Here is a 7060-nt window from a genome sequence, read left to right as displayed (position 1 = left end):
AATTGGTACCGCGTTTTTAGGTCGAAAGGGCTTTTATAGGCGAAGAGGCGGCGCAGGGGGCACTCGGAGGCGCCACACCCTAGGCCGGCGCGGCCTAGGCCTGGCCCGCGCCGCCATGTGGTGTGGTGGCCCCCTCGGCCCCTCTCCGACTCTTCTTCGGTGTTCGGACGCTTCCGGGAAAAATAGGAGGTTTGGCGTTGATTTCGTCCAATTCCGAGAATATTGCCCGAACAGCCTTTCTCGGAACCAAAAACAGCAGAAAACGTGAACCGGCACCGTGGCATCTTGTTAATAGGTTAGTTCCGGAAAATGCATGAAAATGATATAAAGTGTGAACAAAACATGTTGGTATTGTCATAAAACAAGCATGGAACATCGGAAATTATAGATACGTTGGAGACGTATCAAGTATCACGTGACAAAGGGAATCGGTATCGTATGTAAATGGTTCATTTTGATCACGAAGTCATCGTTGAATATGTGGGAGCTATTATGGATCTCCAGGTCCCGCTATTAGTTATTGATCGGAGAAGAGTCTCGATCATGTCCGCGTAGTTCTCGAACCGTAGGGTGACACACTTAAGGTTTGATGTCGTTTTAAGTAGATATGGAATATGGAATGGAGCTCGAATGTTGTTCGGAGTCTCGGATGGGATCCGAGACATCACGGGAGGTTCGGAATGGTCCGGAGAATAAGATTCATATATGGGAAGTCATTTTCCGGGGTTCGGAAAAAGTCCGGTGTTTTGACCGGAGCTTCTAGAAGGTTTTGGAAGGACCGGAATAGTCCGGAATATTGTGGAAGGTTCCGGAAGTGTCCGGGACGACCCGGGCTGTCTAAGGAAGTCCGGAGGGTTCCATAGTAGGTGTATCCATGTTTTCCTTAAGGGTTAAGAAGTTTCCCCAAAGGCAGATTCGGATTTGGCAAAAGAGTCCTAGTTCTAGTAGGTTTCGGCTGACAGAAACCTACTGGAACTCTTCCAAACTTTGGGGGCAGGTCTTGGACGACCCAAGGACCTTTTCCACCTATAAAAGGAGGGGAGGGGAGCCCCAAGAGGACCACAAGTCGCAGCCCTTGCCCCCTCTCCCCAAACCCTAGCCGCACCTTCCTCCTCCTCCCTATTGCACGGCTACGGCGAAGCCCTGCCGGAGATCTCCACCACCACCGCCACCACGCCGTCGTGCTGGCGGGATTTCGAGGAGGATCTACTACATCCGCTGCCCGCTGGAACGGGGAGAAGGACGTCGTCATCAACACCGAACGTGTGACCGAGTACGGAGGTGCTGCCCGACTATGGCACCATCAAGATCTTCTACGCGCTTTTGAAAGCGGCAAGTGATCCACTACATCAACAACGAGATCTAATCTCGTAGGCTTTGAAATCTTCGAGGGTTAGTCTCATGATCTTCATCTCGTTGCTACCATCTACTAGATTAGATCTTGGCTTGTTATTCGTTCTTGCGGTAGGAAATTTTTTGTTTTCTATGCTACGAATCCCATCAATACTTCTAACAGAGCAAACATAATAGTAGTTGACAAAAAAATACTTGAGCATTGTTCAACCGATAACAAGAGATAGGGGTTCATGCTGCCTTGAAAATGCAAAAATGGTGTGATTGAATGTATTCGACTTTCTTGCTAGTAGATGATACGAATCATATATCTATGAGTGATAGATGGCAAAAAAAAACATATTTTGCTCATATATACACAAGGTTTTGTTGAAATTGTTGAAACTTGTGATTATACTTTGGATTTTTTTTTTCTAAACAGGAGCGCTACCAAAGCTTAGGAGCCGAAAGACTTTATTTAACTTAAATCATTAGTTATTATTCACTTCATATGCGTCAGTATATAATATGCTACAGCTACTACATGTTGTCACTGGATATTCTTACCGTGCACATGCAGTTTGCTTTGATGGTGCAAGATGCTCAAGCTACATCTTTTCATATTACGATCAAAATTCATATACAAGGGAATTAACTTCTAACGATCGGAGTGAGGCCTATGATACGGAACATCATTATTGTCTATTTATACCTTTTGTAAGCCGCCGGCTAGGGTTAATGGATTCATAAGATAACTCGCGGTATTTATAACGCTCCCGGATATAGTTAAGTTTTGTTGGCTAGCGCTCTTAGTTTTTACCTCTCTTTGTTGGAGAGTGTTTTTCACGTTAAAATCTTGTGTCCTCCGCATGTGTGTTTCTTATTCGTTCTTTGTTATTTGTTTGTCACGTTTATAACACATCTTCATGTGGCCGGCTGGAGACCAACTTCCAAAGTACCAACTGTGAAAGGATAGAGATGGTAACCTAAGGGGGGTGTGTGAATAGGGTTCTACAAAGTTTCCTTAAATTCTTTTTCAATTTTAGGCCTTACACAATATTATGTGTGGCTAATGCAAACTAGGTGAGGCAACATAGATGATGATATAAGGTACTTCAAACATGAAGGTTATCATAAAAGTAAATAATACAAGTAAAGAGATCGGTTATGAATAACCGAAACACACGGAGATAAAGATGTATTCCCGTGTTTCCCTTCTTGAAATGAAGGTATGCCACGTTGGAGAGGTGTGGGATCATACGAAGGATTTCCCAACGCCACAAAGGCTCACCTTTTTCTCCGGAGCCTATCCTATCAGTAAATAGCTCGTTCTCTCGTGGTAACTTTAAGGTAGCCTCCAAACCCTCATAAATTTCTTCTTGAAGCAAATCGATTGCTCTTCTTATAAGTCACTGGCTTACATTCTTTTGTAGAAAAGCCGGGATGAGAAATGAAGGGAATTTCGTTACTTTAGGATCTTAATAATATTACACCCAAGTATTATTTTCTAGATAAAGTATTTATGGGCATGGACCACAAATCTGACTAAACTTGGTTAGTATATTTTTTTGAACAATGATTAGTATATTTTAGAGTAGCTTAAGAAGACCTCGAACCCAGTAAAACCATCCTATTGGTGTTCCTTCGGACAATGTATTACCTCCATATTTATTACTCTTGATACATATGACCATTTCTACTCTGGGGAAACACACGTATAGAGACGAGAGATACATAAATACATATAGGCGAATGTAAGAATCGATGATAAGAGAACAAAAGATATATTTCTTGATGTCCTTCGCATCCTTCTTGGCCTTGCGGCGATGGTGATGACGCAGTCCGCGGGGCCGTGGTATAGCGTAGACTCCATCACATTCAGGGACAACCCTCTTTAGTATTATGTCGCTGGAGTTGCTCTTCTTTCTTATGATATTGCCTTTCCCCGTCTAAACGAAACATGAGCAGTAGTGAGTGAGAAAAAGATCAAGCGATCGGCATGGAGGCATGAAAAGAATCTCGTAGCATTATGCAGGCATGTAATGCTGCGAGTGTGTAAATGAAGTTGAGGATGGGAGACAGCGGCCAGGGGTCCAAATAAATTTTGGAGCCGGGGCGAGTTCAATAAATATAATTTACACTAAACTTTACTATTCAATAATTTGATTTGTTTTACTACAATGTTATTACATAGTTAGCATATTTATGAAATATGAAATTTCACTAATATTAATTGTATCGGTATTTTCATCGCAATGTATATATTAATTATTGTCTTGGCCTAAACATATGTATTTTATATGAAAACTTTGCTATTGTGCAATGTAAAGACGTTAAAAAATTAAATTGTATGTGTCCTTATTTTTTGCATTGACATTAATATTTATATAAAAATATTTAATAGTTTGGTATATATATACACATATATATTGGGTATGTCCTAGCAAATATCTTAATAAGAAGATTTATAGTGAACGATTATGCAAGAAAAATCATATAAACTTTTAGATTATAAATTAAACTGTTTGCTTGACTGTTCACCGATTTTTTGTGGTCTGACGTGTCTTATAAGTGATATTGTGTTCCATAATAATCTAACAATGCATGCATTATATATACCAGATATTGAAAAGTACTAACCATCAACTATCATAAAAAAATTATGATTTTTTCTCCAAATTTCTCGGACATACAATTTGAATTGCTAGGCTTTCCAAGATGCCTTTGGATTTACACAATTATTCATATCATTTTTTCAACAAAATTTTGCATAATATTAAAAATGAAAATTAAGTTACACTAGTAGGAAAAGCCTCATCAGTGGCGCACCAAAAATGGATTCTGTGGCGCATGGGAGCTGCGCCACAGAAACGTCGTTACAAAAATAAGGTTTCTGTGGCGCACCTGCCCGTGCGCCACAGAATTAAGGTTTCTGTGGCGCACTTATTCTTAGGTGCGCCACAGAAAAGCGTGCGCCACAGAATTGGTTTTTAGTGCGCCACAGAATTTGCTTGTATTATACACGATTTTGTTCTGCCTGCTATACACATGCAGTTTATAGACAGCAATACGATACACAGGTTATATACACAGGTTATATACAGCAACATTCAGATATAATATAAATATCATGTACATTGCACAGATATAACATAGACATCATCATCACATTACTTAGAACCCGATCGAGATACATATATAGTGGCAAGTGTTAAATGTTTTGCATACAACTCTTAATTCATACAAAATTCACAATTTCAAGATACAAAGTAGTCTTCATCCGGTTCCTCCTTTGCTCCGTCATCTCTACCCACCAGGCTCGCTTGCATCGGGGTCCTTCATCCAGTTCCTACTATGATGAAAATGGAAGAAAGTGAGACCAACAAGTCCGATGCACAAGAGAAATGGAATAAATGCCTCATACATTGTTGGTCAACACAAATATTAACATTCGAGGACGGTGTAAGTGAGACCAAGTCCGATGCACAAGAGATTGATATTTGTGCTATCTTACCAGGCTCACTTACGCCGCCCCCGAGTGTACGGTGACCAAACATTTTAATCATCGGCATTTTGAAAATCTCAAAGCAAATGGAATGACAAAATGGAATAAGTGCCTCATACATTGTTGGTCAACACAAATATTAACATTTAGGGATGGCGTAAGTGAGACCAAGTCCGATGCACAAGAGATTGATATTTGTGCTATCTTACCAGAGCTCACTTACGCCACCCCCAAGTGTACGGTGACCAAACATTTTAATCATCGGCATTTTGAAAATCTCAAAGCAAATGGAATGGCAAAATGGAATAAGTGCCTCATACATTGTTGGTCAACACAAATATTAACATTTAGGGATGGTGTAAGCGAGGCCGGGTAGGATGCACAAGAGATTGATATTTGTGCTATCTTACCAGGCTCACTTACGCCACCCCCGAGTGTACGGTGACCAAACATTTTAATCATCGGCATTTTGAAAATCTCAAAGCAAATGGAATGACAAAATAGAATATGTGCCTCATACATTGTTGGTCAACACAAATACTATGGTCGTAAACCATAGTTGCAAGTATACACCGCCGTATACTTTGCGGAAGGGCCCCCTTTCCCCGGTCGGCGTTCCGTCAACGGGTGCTTGACGACACAACAACGCCGATCTGCATCTCCGGCGCGGAACCACGCCAGTCCCTCGCTGTCCGTTGAACGAGTCCTTGATGCAAAGACCGTGCCGGCCTGCCCGGCATTATGCCGGGCCGTGTTGCCGCGCTTCAAACCGTGTGTCCAGGTGATCGACACGGCCCGAAGCGCGACAACGAGGGTCGACATGATGCTAGGGAGGCCGGCACCGTCTTCGCATTAAGGACTCGTTCACGTACTGGACAGCGAGAGAAGAAAAGTGGTGCTGCGCCGGAGAGGCATGTCGGCGTTGTTGTCTCGTCAAGGACTCGTTCACGGAACGGCGGCTAGGGAAAGGGGAGCTCGTCTACAAAGTATATTGCGGCGTATAGGTGACCAAACATTCTAATCATCGGCACTAAAATGGAAGAAAGAGCCAAGTGGTATCTCAACTAGATATCATATGCCTTATACTTTGTTGGTCGAAAGAAATATTAACATTCCGGGATGGGGTCAGTGAGGCCAGGTAGGATGCACAAGAGATTGATATTTGTGCCATCGCACCAGGCTCACTGGCCCCACCCCGGAGTGTACAAGTGACCAAACAATTTAATCATCGGCACTAGAATGGAAGAAAGGCCAATGCAATTAAGAAGTAGCTAGTATGAACTAAATGGAATGCCTCATACTTTATTGGTCGAAACAAATATGAACATCCCGGGATGGCGTTAGTGAGGCCAGGTAGGATGCACAAGAGATTGATATTTGTGCCATCACACCAGGCTCACTAGCGACACCCCGGAGTGTACAGTTTGACCGAACATTCTAATCATCGGCACTAAAATGGAAGAAAGAGCCAAGTGGTATCAACTAAATGGAATGCCTCATACTTTGTTGGTCGAAACAAATATTAACATCCAGGGATGGAGTAAGTGAGGCCAGGTAGGATGCACAAGATATTGATATTTGTGCCATCACACCAAGCCTCACTTGCTCCACCCCCGAGTGTACGAGTGATCGACCAACCATCTAATCATCGACAAGTAAATCACTTGGGGTAATGTTAAAATGTTTGTCTCCATATTTGGGAGACATTTTTAATATTGGAGTCTAGCTAATGGAAATCAAGAACTAGTCTTGATCTCCAAATGGTGATTAGAGGGAATTTATTCATCTTAAGCAACATTAGGGACAAATGGGATCATGCAAGGGACTTGGGTCATTTGGATCATAAGGCATCAATTAAGGAGGCAACCAGGGACAAAGGGAAACATTTGATGATCCATTATCATAGGCAACAAAGCAGCAACTTTTTCCCCTCTAATCTAGCTAGAGTCCTTAAAAGAAATCCATCATAAGCATGGTCAAATACACATATATAGCATGGGGCGGATGCTCCAAAGGGATTATATATTCATCACTTGGTAATTTGGAGAGCAAACAAGCAAGTAGCCATATCACTCAATCCAATAATATAGTAATTTGGATCATAAGGCATCAATTAAGGCCTAACAGAGCATGCAAAACATTTGAAGATCATTGGGGTAATGTTAAAATGTTTGTCTCCATATTTGGGAGACATTTTTAATATTGGAGTCAACCCAAGTCCCA

This window comes from Lolium rigidum, chromosome 7, assembly GCF_022539505.1.
Source record: "Lolium rigidum isolate FL_2022 chromosome 7, APGP_CSIRO_Lrig_0.1, whole genome shotgun sequence".
NCBI lineage: Eukaryota > Viridiplantae > Streptophyta > Magnoliopsida > Poales > Poaceae > Lolium > Lolium rigidum.
The sequence above is the reverse complement of the archived record's forward strand: the minus strand, read 5'-3'. Positions refer to the sequence as shown.